This window comes from Hippopotamus amphibius, chromosome 6, assembly GCF_030028045.1.
Source record: "Hippopotamus amphibius kiboko isolate mHipAmp2 chromosome 6, mHipAmp2.hap2, whole genome shotgun sequence".
In the NCBI taxonomy this organism is placed as follows: domain Eukaryota; kingdom Metazoa; phylum Chordata; class Mammalia; order Artiodactyla; family Hippopotamidae; genus Hippopotamus; species Hippopotamus amphibius.
This window is the reverse complement of record NC_080191.1, coordinates 134,877,268-134,895,046: the sequence shown is the minus strand read 5'-3', so window position 1 is coordinate 134,895,046 and position 17,779 is coordinate 134,877,268. Positions and strand designations below refer to the sequence as shown.

At 41.2% G+C, this 17,779-nt stretch overlaps 1 protein-coding gene and 1 long non-coding RNA gene across 2 annotated transcripts in view; one reads left to right on the top strand and one right to left on the bottom strand.

Annotated features, from left to right (window-relative positions):
- KCNAB1 (potassium voltage-gated channel subfamily A regulatory beta subunit 1) overlaps nt 1-17,779 on the bottom strand; it is a 254,952-nt gene that overhangs the window by 167,417 nt on the left and 69,756 nt on the right. The gene's annotated exons all lie outside the window — the stretch shown is intronic.
- Nucleotides 1-17,779, top strand: part of LOC130855786 (uncharacterized) — a 46,378-nt gene that overhangs the window by 12,367 nt on the left and 16,232 nt on the right. The window contains exon 2 of the long non-coding RNA XR_009054374.1: nt 16,615-16,839. This is a non-coding gene — a long non-coding RNA (uncharacterized LOC130855786). The remainder of the gene's footprint in view (nt 1-16,614; nt 16,840-17,779) is intronic.

Here is a 17,779-nt window from a genome sequence, read left to right as displayed (position 1 = left end):
TACAAATTGAGAGTCTGAGGGAAAAATTCAGGCTGGATACCATGATGTGAATATCTAATTACAAAATTTAGATTGATTTATGAATAATATTGTTTTCACTTAACAATATATTATGAACATTTTCTCGTGGTTAAATAAAATTATATACATTTGAAATGAATATCAATCAAAAAGCACATTTGTTATCTTGTTTAATCCTCACACAAACACCGCAGTGTAGTTATTCTGATGCTCATTTACAGAGGAGGAAACTGAAGCTTCAGTGAGGTAAAATGACTTGCTCAAGGTCACCACAAGCAAAGGAGGGCACAGGAGACACGCCTGTATTTTCCAAGGCTTTTTCTACAGCACGTTTGCCTGTAAGGTAACATTCCCAGTTTCATTTTTTTGAACAATGACAAATCTATAGAAAGCTTATTGCAGCTAAATATCTGTTAAGTGTCTCAGGATGTTGCTCAAAAATAGAATATATAATGACTATGTTTGCATAACATGGTGCTGTGCAACTTCCATCTAATCTGATCATTTGCAGACGGCATAAATTCATATAATGGTACACACACCCCATGGTGATTATTTCCTCAGCGTTATACAAGCAGATCATCTGTTGCTTTCCTGGTGTCCTTGCTCATTTTTGTCCTCTTGAATCTTGGTTGAAGGTCACTGACCTTTCTAATCTCAAGGCAATAAGTGCCCGCTGATCTGAGCTGGTGAGCTAGAGGGAAATCATTGCTTATTCTCAGGGCTTCACCTTTTGAAATCCCTTTAAAAACCAATGGCAGTGTGTTATGGGAGAGGAGGGACAAGGTGTAAGGTCATCACAAATTCCCTTAGAGCCATGGAAGCTGGGCCTCTTATGTCCATTCCAAGCCAGACCTGAGGCCCATGATACCATCGGGTACTGGAAAGGAAGCTGAGGAGAGGAGAAATTGGCAAAAAAGGAAAAAGTCATGAGTTCATACAGAAAAGCAGATGAGTGACCATTGGCAGAATTTTAATTTTTCCGCAGTGTATGGGGCTGCTTTCATTTTTAATGCATACCAACAGAACGACTCAAGCCAATTTTGAAAGAAGGTCTGCAGGTAATATATACTCTTCTTCAGAATGGAATTGGAATGATGTTGCTGCCAGGTGCACATATGAAATAAGCCCAAGATTTGTTTTGCTTTGTTTTGTTGCCATATCATACAAGGCATTTTCTCTTTGTAGTACTGTAGGATGTTTTACCCTTAAAATACTCATATTTTGTGCATAGTGGTTATATAGTTCTTTGTTGATAAACTTTGTAAGCATCCATAGTCTAAAACAATAATAATAAGCTCTACTGTTTCTTGAGTACTTTTCATCCATCTGATCTCCTGAGAAGTGTTTTAAATACTGACTCAACTTATTCTCTTTGAAACCATGTTTCACTGATGGGGAAACTGAGCCATCTTTCTCATGGGACATGACACAGGTGGGAAGAGGGGGAGTGCAATTCTGACCCAAAGGCTGGCTTAGACTCTTTCTTCCAAAAAACTTGGGGAAAAAAATAGAGGATAACCAATTGTAATCATTTCCACTGGTATATGCAGTGGTTTCTAATTTGTGTGAAAACTTCTAGCCCTTCCCAAGGGACTCCCAAGGAAATTTCAGAGATCCAAGTTGTTGTAAGCTGGTTTGCAGTGACAGAGAGGCAACATGAAGAAGGAAAACGGACAGGGACAGCAGGAGGTGAGAACACAGTGAAGTGAGCAGAGCCTTGGCTTCCACTGGGCTCCTCCTCTGGCCTTTCTGCTATCCTGTGCAGGGCCCAGAGCACAGTTCCCTCTCTCCCTATCTTCTTCCCTCCCCTAACATGCAGACCTCATAGGAATGGAGCTTATCTGACTCTGGACAGCTGTTGGCTGATAGAGAGACAGAAATGACCAACCAAAATTATGTCATGACTTTCGGTTTGAGGTTTTTATTTATCATTGGTGTTGGTTTGATTTAAGTGAAGGGATGATATGGAATAATCAGGAAAAATTCTTAAGCCTCATTTTGCCAAAAGTTCTAATCCTTTAAAATAAATCCATTCACTGGGAGATTCATGGTAGCTCAAAGGATGAAAGATTCATTGTTCTAAACCGGTGTTCATGGGGTAGCTACTATCCACATGTGGCTATTGTTCACTTGAAATGTAGCTAAAGCAACTGAGAAACTGAATTTTTAATATTACTTAATTTTCCAATCCCTATCAAAATGCCAACGGCATTTTTCACAGAACTAGAACAAATAATTCTAAAATTTGTATGGAAACACAAAAGACCCAAAATAGCCCAAGCAATCTTGAGAAAAAAGAACAAGCTGAAGTCATAAATATCCCTGATTTCAAACTATACTACAAAGTTACAGTCACCAAAACAGGATAGTACTGACCCCAAAACAGACACATAGGTCAATGGAACAGAATAGAGAGCCCAGAAATAAACCCACACTTACATAGACGATTAATCTAAAACAAAGGAGGCAAGAATATACAATGGAGAAAAGACAGCCTATTCAATAAATGCTGTTGGGAAAACTGGACAGCTACATGCAAAGGAATGAAACTGGACTAATTTCTCACTCCATGCACACAAAAAAAATTCAAAATAGATTAAAGACCTGAAACCATAAAATTCCTAGAAGAAAACGTAGGCAGTATGTTCTTTGACATTGGTCTTAGCAATGTTTTTGTGGATCTGTCTCCTCAGATAAGGGAAACAAAAGCAAAAACAAACAAATGGGGCTACATCATATTAAAAAGCTTTGGCACAGTGAAGGAAACTATCCACAAAATTTAAAGGCTGTCTACTGAAAGAAAGAAGATATTTGCAAAAGATATAACTGATAAGCAGTTAATGTCCAAAATATACAAAGAATTCATACGACTCAACATCAAAAAACCAAACAACCTGATTAAAAAATGAGCAGAGGATCTGAATAGACACTTTTCCAAAGAAGACATACAAATGGCCAATAGGTACATGAAAATATGCTCAACATCACTAATCATCAGGGAAGTGCAACTCAGAACCACAAGATATCTCCTATCTCAAAAGGATGGCCATCGTCAAAAAGAGAACAAATAACAAGTGCTGGTGAGCATGTGGAGAAAAAGGAACCCTTGTGCACTGTTGGTAGGAATGTAAACTGGTACAACCACTATAGAAAACAGTGTGGAGATTCTCCCCAAAATTAAAAATAGAACTATATGATCCACTAATTCCACTTCCAGGCATTGATTAAAAAAAAAATGGAAAACACTAATTAGAAAAGATATATGTATTCTTATATTCATTGCAGCATTATTTACAATAGGCAAAATATGGAAGCAACCTAAGTGTCCATCAATAGATGAATGGATAAAGACGATATAGCATGTGTGTGTATAACTTAGCCATAAAAAAAGAATGAAATCTTGCCATTTGCAACAACAAAGATGGACCTAGAGGGTATTAAGCCAAATTAAACAAATCAAAGAAGGACAAATTTCACTTATATGTGGAATCTAAAAAACAAAACCAAGGAATAAAAATAACAGAACAGAAACACAGTCATAGATCAGAGAATAATCAGGTGGCTGTCAGAGGGGAGAATAGTGGGGGCAGGGGAGAATAGATGAGGGAGACTAAAAGGTACAAACTTCCAGTTGCAAAATAAATGAGTCACAGGAGCGAAATGTACAGTGTGGGGAATATAGTCAATAATTGTGTAATATCTTTGTATGGTGACAGATGGTAACTTTTAACTTGTGATCATTTTGAAATGTATAGAAATATCAAATCTTTATGTTGTGTAATAGGAACTAACATAGTATTGTGGGTCAACTGCACTCAAAAAACAAAACAAACAAACTCATAGAAAAAGAGTTCGGATCTGTGGTTACCAGAGGTCAGAGGCTGGGTGGGGGGTAGAGGGGGAGGGGGAACTGGATGAAGATACTCAAAAGGTACAAACTTCCAGTTGCAAGATAAATAAGTGCTAATGATGTAACGTACAACACAAGTGTAATGAACACTGAGGTATGTCATATACGAAAGTTGTTGAGAGAGTAAATCCTAAGAGTTCTCATCACAAAGAAAAAAAAAGCATCGAAGAGTATTCTGAGCATCAAATAGGCTTTGGTGATATTTTAAGAAGTGAAATTGCCTAGAAGAAAAAACAATAAGAATCTCGTACTACACACAAGGCAGAGTCATTAGGTTTATGAAACATTACACCATTATACAGGAAGCAAAAAATGGAATTCTTGGGGAGCTCATAAAAATAATTAACATTTCCCCCTATAGCTCAAATATTATGACTTTCTTTTTGACCTATGTCTCCACTTGAAAGCTCCCACTCTGCAGCATGAGCCTCTTCTCGGACCAGCCAAAGGATTCAGAACTTTCAGCATTTTTATTGAGAAACAGCATGTATCTATTCAAGCCTGGTTAACAGAATTAAGAGTCTTCAGAACAAGGGCGTGTGCGTGTGCGTGTGCGTGTGTGTGTGTGTGTGTGATACAGAGAGAAAAAGAAAGTGGGGGGTGGTAAGTACACACTCATTGAAACATTCATATTTCATGACTTTGGCCATAGGGACTTTGTTTCTTCCACTTCACCATTTCAAATAACACACCCACCACAACCAGGGGCATTCTGCCAACTGAGTGGGCAGTCAAGGAACTCCCTATTGCTGTAACTTGGGAAGACAGAGCCAACAAGGTCAAAAAAAAATCATCTTGGGAGCTACTTCTGACACCACAAAACCTCTCCTCTGACATGGTCCTGTCTCTGTGGGATTTCATCACTGCTGGAAAATCCAGACAAATGTTGCTCTTTGAGACCTTCTTTTTTTACAATAGTAAAAGACATTTCTGAAGAAATTTGTGCAGCTAGTAAGGGAATTTATTTAAAACCCCAATGTGTATTTTATGGGGTCAGTGACTATAAATCCCCAAGTTAATTACAGATTTAACTTATGCTGCTTTTTGTTGTGTTATTTGCATGGAAACCTCAGGGAAAAGGAGCTTGGAGAGTTGCTTACTTTCTAAATTTGAAAAATAGGAGCTTCCTGGGTTTATAAAAGGCAGTGAGTGAAGATCAGAAACTTGGGTTTAATTAGTGTTTAATTGCAATGTCACCCAGCCCCTCTGTGACTCTCCTGTACCATCAGCAACTTGGACAGGTGATCCCTGCTGTTGTCAAGGAAATAATATAAATAACCTTAAATGAGTTCTGGAAGTAAATATCATATTTAAAAAATGAAGGCAGAATTTCTATTATTTTTTGTGGTAACCACCTTAGCCTTATCTGGTGTGTCTCTTGGGAAACTGGTTTTGCAGAATGAAAAGTTTTCATGATCACATTTGCCCCCTCTGTAAGTGAGGTTTAAGACAGGTTTCCACATTTTTCTTCCTCAGTGACTTCTAATTTGGGGTCATTTTCTGTAGTGTGAAATTCCAAACAGTTTAGAACAATGAAATAATTACATAATATCTGACGTTCTGAGGATTCAAAATCAAACTCCCTAAATGTGACTGTAGATGGGTATCAGAAAACTTGTACATTATATGGAATGCTCCAAAACTGAATTTTGATCATGGAGACAAATTTACTCCCTGACAAAATTAGCAACAAGATTCTAGGTTTTGAATTACAGAGTAAATGTGATTTTATTTTATTTTTCAAAAGAAAAAAAACAGCCTTTCACTATGAATTTGCTGTAGTACTTCAATTAACAAGAACCTTTATGGTAGGTCAACATATACAGAGTTAATTGTTTTGCAAGAAGGCAAGTGGAGCACTGACCATGAGTGTGTCCCAGCCAGGCACAGGGACATCCTCTTTACCTCAGTCCCACCATCTGTGACCCACTTCTTAGAGAGCTTTCCAGGGTCACTGTGTTAATGCTTGTGAGTCTGAGTTAGAACCTAAGGACATGGGTCTCATTTCAATGCTGGCGACTTACGTAAATTAAAAACAGTAGATTCTTTGGTGATGTCTCATGCATTCTGTATGAGATATTTAGATTTTTCAAATCTGAATTTGTTTCTTTAAAAATGATAGCTCAAGTGTGAATATACTCTTAAAAATCTTAAACAAATTGCACCTCAGGATCCATGTGTATGATATATTATTAATCTTTTAGAATGAAACATAAGTCCCTATAAATCAGGTCTAACAGACACTGAAATAGCAATTGACTCCATTTCAAATGCCTTATCCCAAGGCAGCCAATTAGGAATGCCTTCAATCTTTCTCTCATCTGATACTGTAAATGAATAATAACCGGGCTTGTAGCCTAGATTCTTGAATGGAAATCTTTCATTTGGGTATTTTGTGTAAGCTAGTATTCTTAAGAGAGCAGGTTTTGCTGGTTGGAAATTTGAATACAAAACATATTGAGTCAAAGTAGACACATCACAAGCTGTAGAGACTTCGTTTTTCTGGGACTAAATAGGGACAACTATTGAACTGACTATTTAATATTCAGTTGACCATCCTCTACTTGCCTCACTGGCACCGGTCTTTTGGGGGGGATGGGTGGGAGGAACATGCTTAGTCAAACAGGACTGGTGAGGTTATCTCAATTCTCCATTAGAAACAGAAACTGAGATGTAAATTTTGGCAAAGTTGGGAAACAGGAATAATGAAACATCTTTATTCTACCTTTGGGGCTTTATTCTCATGCTCCTTAAGTTTCCTCACCTGCCTTCCTCATTGCATCTTAAGGAAAGGGTAACTGACATTTTTAACGCTCTGTGTTTGGACCAGGTGATTTGAGGCTTAAATGTTTTTAAAGACATATGGCAACACCTTCATGGCAGACAGTGTCTGACATCCCCCAACAATCCCCTCCCTCCAGTATTCACACCCTCATGTAATCCCCTCTCTTTGAGTGTGGGCTGGACTCAGTGACTTGCTTCTAACAAATAGAATACGGTCAGTGATGGGATGCCACCTTCAAGACTGGCTTACAAAAAGACCCCAGCTTCCTTCTACTCTTGCTCACTCTCTCCTGCTCTCTTACTTGCTCTCTCTGATGGCAGCCAGCCTCTATGTTGTGAGCTGTTCCACAGAGAGGACCATATGGCAAGGAACTGAGTGAGGCCTCCAGCCAACAGCTGGCAAGGAGCTGTCCTATGTGGGAGCTTGTGAGTGAGTTTGGAAGTGGATCTTCCCCCAGTTGAGCCTTGAGATGACTGCTGCCCAGGCCAATCCTTGACTCTCAGCTGGTGGGAGGCCCGGAGCCCGAGGACCCAGCTAAGCCACCATTAGAATAAAGCCCCAAAGGTAGAAACTGGAAGATAATGTGTGGTTTTTAAGCCACTACTTTTTGGAGTAATTCATTACATGGCAATAAACAACTAATACAACCTCCAATGCTTATAATAATGTATTCACTTGTCTGTGAGCTGCTTGAGGCCAGAGTCTGGGTCTGGTTCATCCTTGCATGTCTGGCACTGGCACACTGCCTGGCACATAGCAGAAACTCAATAAATGTTTGAGAAAGGGAAGAAGGAAAAGAAGGAGAAAATGAAAGGGAGAAGGAGAGAGGAAGGGGAAAAGGTAGGTGTCCATGAAAGAATGGAAACTCAGGCTGACAGAAAGCTGAGAATTAACAGCCCACTGCCTGTGACAGATTTTTACCTCCACGTCTAATTAATTTTACATTTGGTAAATGGCTTAACAATTGCTCCTAGCAGAGTTCTCCCCTTGGGTGCGTGCTGAAATCACTGCAGAAGCTTTTGTCAAACCTGTTGGCTCAGAACACCAGACCCCTTGTCCTAGACCGTCCACTGCTCCTGGTGAGAGGCCACAACCTGACCATCAGTGCAAGGGAGTCCACAGCCAGGCTTGATACCATGTAGCCAATCTCACCCAGTGGTGGTGAGGTACTGGTGGGGAATCCCTGAGGAGAAGCTTTTCAGAGAACAGGGCTGACAGCAGGCAGGGGTCAGCTGGCTTCTGGGGGCTGCTGCAGCCTCACCCTGCCCAGGACCAGCCTAAGCCTTTCTCTTGAGGGGGATGGGTCGGGGGGAGCGCGTTCCTTTTCAGGCTGCTCACCTGCAGCCTGGGCAGCCAGGAGCATCCAAGGAACAGGGAAGAAATCTGTTGAGTGGAACCCCAGGGCGGAATCTGACTGGGAGACCTTGGTAAAGAAGAGACTGCCAGCCACTAAAGGGGTTATGCCGGCATCTAGTGAGGTACCTGACATTAAAGTGTTAGATACGTAGAGAGGGCCAAACCGGGGTGAGCAATTGGGGTAGGTAAACTCTGAGGTTCTTTTTAACCGTGTAAACTATGTTTGGACATGATACTGTGACATATTCACTGAGGTGTTTTTCCCTTACATTTCTTGCGACCTTGACCACCCCTCCCCCCAAGACATCCCATTTAAGAAGCTGGAGTCACAATTCTCATTGTTTCTGAGTGATTGTGACACCAACACAGCGAGGACGTTCACCCCCAGAGAAGAAAAGAAAGAACTCGGGGCACAAGTAACAGCTTAGGAAGATCTATGATCCTCCCAGCCTATGGACACCAGTCCCTGAAGAAGAAGGAAGAGAACTAGACATTGATGTGGGTCCTGGAGAGGAAATCTCAGGAGAGGCAGACACTCTAGATAGACTGGGGGATGCTGAGTCTGGGGGAAGAAGTGTGGGGGAGGCAGCAATGTCCCCCAGTCCCAGGCCCTGGACCTCACGTGGAGTTGAGCTGAAACGGCTGGCGGGAAGCCTGGGCAGATGAGCCTGGCCAGCCTCTCAGGTCTCCTCACTGCCCCCTAGCAGCCAGAAGGGGAGCTGCAGGATGAGCCCTGGGATCTGGAGAGCAGTCCAGGCCTGAGGAGCCTCCCTGGTGGGACCTAGGGGGATGGAGAGTTAAGGCTGAGTGGGACCAAGGGCAGCCCGGCCGACACTAACTCTGGCACCATGAGAGTCTCCTGCAACAGAGGCACAGCCCCAGAGGAAGTTCAGGGAGAGCGCTGAATTGCCTGAGATTGTTTCACACACCCACCGGGATGAGGGACAAAATACATAAAATTAAGCTCAGTTACAGAGAAGAGAAGAATGCCGGGAGTCTCCCACAGCTCCCATCTCAGCACCTTCCCCATGTCAGGAGGGCAGATGAGAAGGTTCATGGATTGAGGAAAGCTTCTGCCATAACCCACTACCCCAGGCCCCTCCACTTGCACACAGGCTGGGAGAAATTCTCTGTGTGAGTCCAGAAGTTTGTATTGGAGTTAACCTCCAAATGAGGATTAAAAAGTAACAGGAAACTAGGGGGCACTGAACCATAGGATAGTAAGCGCTCAATTAGAGATAAACTGGGGTTTAATTAACATGGGGGAAAGGGATGCTGAAAGACTGTGGCTTAAGCCCAGCACACCACGCAGCGAGGGGGACAGAGGGCCTGCATCTGTTCCTGCCCAACTCCATCATCTCTGCTGCCTCTTCCTCAGAAGCCCACACTCTCCCGGGACATAGAACTTTCCTTTGTAATCCTAGAGCTGTCTGCTTAGCCCTGACTCCTGTTCAGTAGGATTCCATTTGCTCTCTTCCTTCCCTTCCCCAACACATACGGCACACGATCCGCTCAGTGTAGCCAACTAGAAGAATAACAAAAGCATTGCTGCGTCTGCTGAGATTTCTCAAAAAATTTCACAGACTTTTTTTTATGAGAGTTTCCAGGCTAATTCAGGTTTTCATTTCCTTTCCATACTGGATGATTTTTTTTTTTAAAGTTTTCCCCCACTTCACCATTTTTAAATCTGTTTGATTCTCTTCATTCACCAAGGGCCTCCTTGCACTCTGTGCATCTCTCTCGAAGGACCTTTAACACACGGTGTTCCAGCTGCCACGTCCCTGCTCTCCTGCTCCCCCAAGCTGGGTGAGGGCAGAGGCTGCACCCGGCAACACCTCCCCCTGAACCTAGCCTGGTGCCAGGGACGTGGCAAGTACTTAGAATTCTCTAAGTCAACCAGATCTTATTGAATACTGAAGTTGAACTTGTGATGCAGGGTCTCTGGCACTACATACACAATGCTTTCCTGGAAATTTGGGGGAATCAAAATATGTATCTTTGTGGACTTGTGTTTTAGCTTCTGAAATGCTTTCTTTTCACCTTTTGCTCATCTTCAGGGGACAATGGCTATGAAGCAACTTAGAATTCTGGTTTCCCCATTTGACCTCTCTGTCAAGTAAAATGCTCTATAAACAAAAATCTACAGCTGTTAAGAACACTCCTGTCCTGAGAATAATTTTTCCTCATGAAGAAAATCACCTCCTTTAATGTTTGATCAATCTGCTTATCTAATTTATTTAAAACAAAGAACAAACAAAAAAATCCACTTGCACTCCTGTGCTCAGCACTGAGGCAAAGTTTAATTATCTTGATATGATTACTGTCCACAAAGTGTTTTGAAAATAAAATGACAGAAGACACAGATAAGAATAATATAAAAATAATAAGATAAGCACACAAATGTTGATACATGTAGAACAGAACATTTAGCTCACCATTTCAAAAATAGTTTGAAAAAAGATGAACATAATTCCAAATTCTCCCTGTCTTATGCTAAGAAGAAAATTCAGAAATTGTTTTAGCCAACAGCAATAGGACTAAGTGTATATTAGAAATAACAGGGAAACAAAGAAATTATAGAGAAGAGAGAAGAACTCAATAGGAAATGAAAATTAAAGAAAAAAAAAAGGCAAGAAGTTGGAGAATTTGAGGCAGTGGGGTGAAGGTCACCAACAATTGCTTCAACGCTGCTGATTATCTTTTCTTCATTAGAAGGTACTTGTGAAACAAAGAGGTGTTTAAACAGGGAAATCTGACTTCCTGTGCAATTTTAATGGGAATATTAGTGGGTTGGTTGTCCAATATGGTGCTGGGCTAGAGATAGGATGGGTGGTTTCTGTTCCTGTCCCACCACTGGCTGGAACATGACAGGAATGTACTGCTTCAAAATTTCTCCTTGTGCTTTTTTTCTACTTGCCGCCAAATAACCTCACAAAGATAAATAAGACAGTGCCTCTAGAACTGACTACAGTTTCTGTTAGTCAATGCGATAAAATGAAGTGTTTCAGAGTTCAGGAGCTGCAAAAACAAGCACAAGTTATTTAACCTCCCTGTGCCTCAGTTTTTTCCATCTGACATGAGTCAGAGGCCTGACTTGGTCCAGAAAAGAATTTTGGAGGGTCCAGGAGAATGGAAAGACTCTCCACAAATACTAATTTTTAAGCTGAGGTTTTGAAAATGAAGAGACTCATCAACGAGTACCATGAAAGGAAGCTCTCTCCCTTCACGCAGAGGAGACCCCATCCTAGGTGCATGCCTTGAAGGGAATCACATCAATGCCCAGGGATTCAATAGCAATACTGAATTTATGCTGATGACCCCAAAGTTATTTCTTCAGATCAGAGCACTCTTCTGAGTTCAGACACAAACACATAACTGTCTGTCTTATAGCTGCATGTGTCAGGCAGATACCTCAAACCTCGCATGTCCAAAATGGAACTCAACTTTTTTCCCCAAACCTGTTCCTCAGCTCAGTTAATAACACCACCATCCTCCCAATGACTCAGACTAGAAAGCAGGGAGAAGTCCTGTTTCTCAGTCTCTCATGCCCAGTTCACCAGCAAGAAATGTCAGTTCCGTCTCCAACTCTAATCTCTGCCCTGAATCTCTGCTGCGACCACCCTAATCTGATCACTAGTATCACTTGCCTGGACTGCTACATAGTTCTTTGTCTGGTCTGCTTCTTCTCCTGCACCCCACCAAGCCATTCTCCCAAGCATATGGCCTTTGCATATGCTGTTCCCACTCTCAGGATGCTCTTCCACCCACTCTCGGCTGTCTTCTCATTTTTAGGCTTCAGTCTAAATGTCACGCTTCAAAGAGCCCACCGTGATCGCTCTAACCAAAATAAGTCTTCCATCATGCTTTATATCTCAACTCCTGGCTTGTCTGTTTTCTTTTATAGCTCCTACTACCCCCATATTCCTTTATTAATGTGTTTGTTTTTGTTTCTTGTGACTTGAAGATGGGGGACTGTGTGTCCTTGTTCTTTTTGTCTCCCCAGTGTCTAGAACAATGTCTGGACCTTGGTAGATAGATTTCCTGAATAAAAATGAATGCAGAATGGATCAGAATCCTCCTAATTGATCCCTCCCTCTATTGCTGATTTCATTGACTCCGCCCCGTCAGATTTACACTGCACATATTTTGAGAAATTCCAGTGGAAATCTCACAGAAACACCAAGTTAGTTTAAAGTATACAAAGATGTGAATCTTGAAAAAATTTAAAGGTCACAACTGTAAGAGCTAAAAAATAATGTTTGGAAGAAAAATACCATTCAGAAATGATGGGAAAGCTCTCTCAATTAGTTGTTATGTGAGTCTGTGAAAGAATTTGAAGGCTGGAAGTTTTCAGGTTCTTTAAGTGCTGTTTTGACTAATCTCCTCACAGAGGCAATAAAATACTATACTGGGTGCATTCCTGTACATAATGTGCTAACTGGTGGATGAGTTTCTTATGATGTGAAATCAAACAAGCCCAAGTCTACTGATTCTCTAGCTCCTTCCAGTGAATCAGGCTATTATTGATGACAAATCCATGAAAAACAGAGGTGTCTTCTCAGGGTCTTAAGGAGTCTGCAGAGGGGTCAGGCCCAGAAAGATGACCTTTTCCTCCAACAGCAAGTGCCAGTGCCCCAACTCACCTGTCAGGGCTGATTCCTACAGGCTGAAAACTGCATTTTCAGTTGAGTTAGATGTGACCAGTGGCCTCATTTCTCCTGGGATTATTTCAGCCCTGGGTGCCCTGTTTTTCTTGACTCTAAAGTTTCCTTTGTCACATTCCAAATTTTGGATCACTTTTCACCTGGTACTTGAGGGTAAACTTCTTTTACTTTTTCTTTGTTTTTGTTTTTGTTTTTTAACTTATTTTGTGTTACTTTCTTTTAACATTATGGATAAAACATTAATAAATACATGTTTCCTATTTGAGGATAATTTTTCATCTTTACATATTTATGTCACAGAGACTCTAAAGAAAATAATATCATTTAGATTCTTCTTCTCTCCCTTACTCTCTCTTTAAAATGTCTCAGTAGGAGAGCTGGGTTTATTCTAGCACTCTGATCATTCTATTCACAAGTTTTAAGACAGTGGCATGCTGACAAGAACAGAATCAGGTGGGCAAGATGCCTGAACATATCTGCTGAAAATTCATCTGCTGAATTACTGTAAGGGCTGTAACCTAAAAAAAAACCCAACATGTTTTCATAATGTTAAACAACTTCATTTTTTGTAGAGTCCTTCATATTTGACTACTTAATTTTTGATGATTATCATAGCTAGCATTGGACAATCACTTATTATAAGATAATTTACATATGTTACTTCATTTAACCCTCACACAAATCCCGAGGCTTACGATACCTGTTTTTTAGAAGAGAAAACTGATACTTAGTAAGATTTCTGCTTATTATATAGCATTTTATTGGCAAAGTCATGTTTTGAACTGAAATCATGGTCAACTGCAAATTCTGAGCCTTTTTTCACCAGGTACCACACTCCTTAGTGAAGTGTGGCTATTCCTTATTTGCTTGGAGAGATGTTGTTCCTGTTAATTTATTTTTCAATGGACTTTAATGTGACCATAATGTGTCATGGACCACATGTACATCAGCACTTCATATAGGACAAGTTACATGATTTCCTCTGGGCTTACCTTCTACCAGTTCAAAAATAATGAAATGTAGAGCTTGAACTGTAGTTGATCTGCTTTATTTCCTTTCAGGTGCCTATAAGAGCTTTTTGCTAATAACTACTCCAGACCATATCATTAACTATACGAACATGGAAAATTTATGTATCAGACCATGACAGACACAAATACCTTGCTGTTATTTCAGGTAGTGTAAATGCTTAATGTTCATTTAATTCAAGCTTGCTCTTGTTCCTTCAGAACAATGAGATGGCTCCAAAAATTAGGCTTAGCAAAACTGGATTTGTTTTAATTCAGTTAGCTCTATGGTGAGATGCTGTTCAGCAGCAGAGCATGAGACATCCTCATTGACTGATTTCCCTTTCTCTTTTCTTCTTTTCCCTTTTTCCTTTACTCCTTTCACACAGAGGCTGGAATTGATCATTATTCTTCTCTCTGCTTCTAGCTCAAATTAGGGTTGGTCAAGGCTATTATAACACAGAACTTTCAAATCGGCTGAAAAAGAATTCCTGCCTCGAGTCCTCCCCAAATACCCCAACCACTACAGTCCCAGCTGCCACCCTGTTCTTCCATCTGTCCCCACTATCCAGCAACTTAATGGCTAAAACCATTCCAGTGAACTTTAGTTTTTCCTTGTGCTAAGATCACACTTGAACAAATAGGGTATTTCTTTCTTTTCAATTGTATGATAAAGTTAGAGAGTTAAGGACCAAAAAAGTAACCAAATTAAAAAGTAAGTTTAAAACTGGTACATTTATTTCTAAAACATCAATCCATTTCTTTAGCCCCCAAACAAACATAATTAATGTAGTGATTTGTTTTTCTCTTCATCACTAGGAAAAGGAGAATTACAAAGCCTCCTGAATCTGATCCACTGCTTGCTGAACACAGCATGCAATTAAAGTACAAATGGATACAACAACTCATGCTATTTACTTGTTTATACTTCTCATTCCAGAAAAGATTTTAGACAGCTTATCGTTTATTATGGGGGAGAATGCCTAGGAACAACTTGATTTTAATTTGTTCAGCCTGTTCAGAATGTAAGCTCTGGCAGGAAGGGGCCATCCTCCCAGGGTGCCATGCATATGCTAGTGGGTGCTCAAGAGGAAGATTTTCATCAGAGAGGATGGAGAATGTTTGAAGATGACCAGAAATATTGGGTGGGAGAAGTAAAAATTCAGACCAAATAGATCTTTCTGTTTAATATTCAGGAGCTTTTAAACCTTGTTCTTTAATGACCCATGGCACTCTCACTCTCCGCTGATTGACACTATGTTTCTGTTTCCTTCTTGAGTAGATATTAGGGATGTTGTGTTGGGTTCAGATGCGGTTGCCCTTTTGACTCAGTGGCATAATGAGCTACCCTTCTGGTGGAGGGTGAGGCCCTCTGAAAAAATAGAGGGTTTTATTATCAATCATCAAAGAAAGAGGCCAGGCCTCAGAATTTGGATGACTAACCTTGATAGGAAGTAGCAGGGACCCCCCTCTGTTCTGGATTGCCCCCTCGGGTTCTAGAATGACAGGAGAGCAGAGGGCCAGACTGGACACAGGTCATGATGGCTCTTGGAGCTTCAGATCATAAACTTACAAACAGACCCTATGTACCTATATGCTGTTCTCTCAGTTTATTTCTTTCTTCTTTATTTTTATTTTTTATCTTTTAGCTAGTATTTCTCAAAGTGTAGTCCACAGACCAGATCAGAATCATCCCAGATGCACCAGAGCAGAATCTTTGGGATCAGGACCTTGTGATCTGACATTAAAAGGGCCGTCCAATTTGACATTCACGTCTTGGTCTTTTAGGCTGGTTTAAATATTCCCATCTTCTTCCCTGTGCCTCTGAGCCAACTGTAGATACACCTGTGGTTACACACGTGGCAATAATGTTAAGAGGGAGCACCTAGCATCTAAGGCCTGCAGGGAAGGGGTGGGTGGTCAAGGGCAGTTAATGATAGCTTCCAGAAGGAGGAAGTGGCACTTGGCAAGAGAGGAAAAAAAAGAGCAGAGAAGAATTAGGGCTGGGAAATAGAGCAGTCCTTTTCCAAAGGCAAATTTCCCTTCCCTTCCAAACTCAGAAGACTGAATTTGATTTTTTTAAGGGAAACGGTCGTTCTCTTTACAATCCTAATATTACTTGTGGTTCCAATAAATTACCCCTTTGAGAAGTTAACCAGAAAGAGCTAAACTCAAGTGGCAACGATACAGATCTCTCCAATAAAAAGAAGCTTTGGGTAGATGTCTCTGGCCAAGACAAGCTCCAGTGAACGAACCAGTAGAATGAAGGGGCTTTGTTCCAAAGAAAGGGTTTGTTCAGGCCATTCTGGGAAGAGGAGTCTGACTAACTGACTATCAAACATCAGATGGATTCAAGACACTGCAATGTTAGCAAACTATCAACTAGGAAAGCAATAGGGCAGTATCTCAGCCAGGGCATTTACAGTTAAAAAAAATTCAAGAAGAAGCTGAACATGTCAAAGCAAATCTTTATACTTCACGAAGAAGAGGCAGTATACATTTTTCCACTTAGAAGTTCTTTGTTTACTTTGACTTACTGGTATTTCTGGATTTATATATTTAAGTAAATTAGCCATTATGGTGTTACTATAAATAAGTAGCTTTTTTTTTTTCACTGGTGATTGTTCCCTAGGCTTATTAAATTTTCTAATTCTAAAGATACTGGCACCTAAACCATGTTGCTTTTGATGTTGTCAGAACAAGCATCAAAGTCAATCAACAAAGGGGAGCCAAGGAGGGAAGTTCTAAGCTAGAGCAAGAACCATGCAAGCCCCATGCCCTCCCACAAGCTGAAGATACTGAGAGGACCCTGATCTTGGAGGTTGGTTCACTGAATGAAGTTTCTCTACACCTCTCCACTAACCCTAGGTCTCTGCATTGATTTCATGGGATCATCGAACTCCCACATGGCTTCTCATCTGCTTATAGCCATCATGTAGGGGACCCCTGGCCAGAAGCTGATCTACTATAAGACCTATACTTAGAGTGGAACAGCAGCATCAGCAACATGTGGGAGCTGGTTAGGAATGCGGAACCTGGGACCCCTCCTCAGACCTACTGAATCAGAAACTGCATCTTAACAAGAATCCTTAGGTGAGTCCTGTGCATGTTAAAGTTTAAGAACTATCGGCCTAAGGCACAGAGAAAAATGTTTCAAAGCTGTGGCAGTTAGAGAGCTTGTATTTGGAGCCCATTTTACACAGGAAGATCTAAGTTCACAGCCCGGAAGATAGAGATTGAAGAGGAGGGTGGAGGGAGGAGGGAGGCTGACAAAATTCTTTCTAATAATGAAGGGAAGGGGTCTGTGCAGATTATGTTGCGTGTAAGAGCTTCATTTCTTAACGTGTACGTAAACGGCACTGACTCTAATAATTAACGATTTGTCTGGGAGACGTCTCAGTGTGTCTGATTCCCACCTGTGTGATCAAGAGGAATTCTCCTTGTGCACCTCAGGGAGGTTAGAACATCTTGAGGAGAACTGAGCCTGGAGGCTGAGACCCCTCCACTTTGTTTCTGAACTCCCCCTGCAGTGCCAGCCAATCCCAGTGTTGCTTGGCCCTGGTTGCTCATCAGAAACACCTGAGAGCTCTCAAAAACGCCAACACCCACATCCCACTTCAGGCTACTTAAGTGGGAATTCCTGGGGATGAGGCTCTGGGAAGAGGTATTTTTAAAAAGCTCTTGTGTGTGCAGGTCAGGCTAACTCCTTCCAGAACTGAAAAGTGAACAGTGTGTCACAGAGACCATGGGGGTGAGGGAGGTGGCATTTAGACATGCTCCTTGGAAACCCCAAGGGATGGAGGGCCACAGCACAGAAATACTGTGAAGCTAGGGAACTGGTGAACAGGGGAGGACAGCTAGAATGGGGCCTGTCCATAAGGAGACCCTATGTGAAGAGCTAAACTTATTCTAGTGCTTTCCTTTGGATTAAGGGGACAGGCAATGCACCTTACGGTCAACTTTTCCAATTGAACATTTTAATTCCTTTGAGGTCTCCCCAAACCAGAAGCATAGTTTCCCTTTAGCATCACCT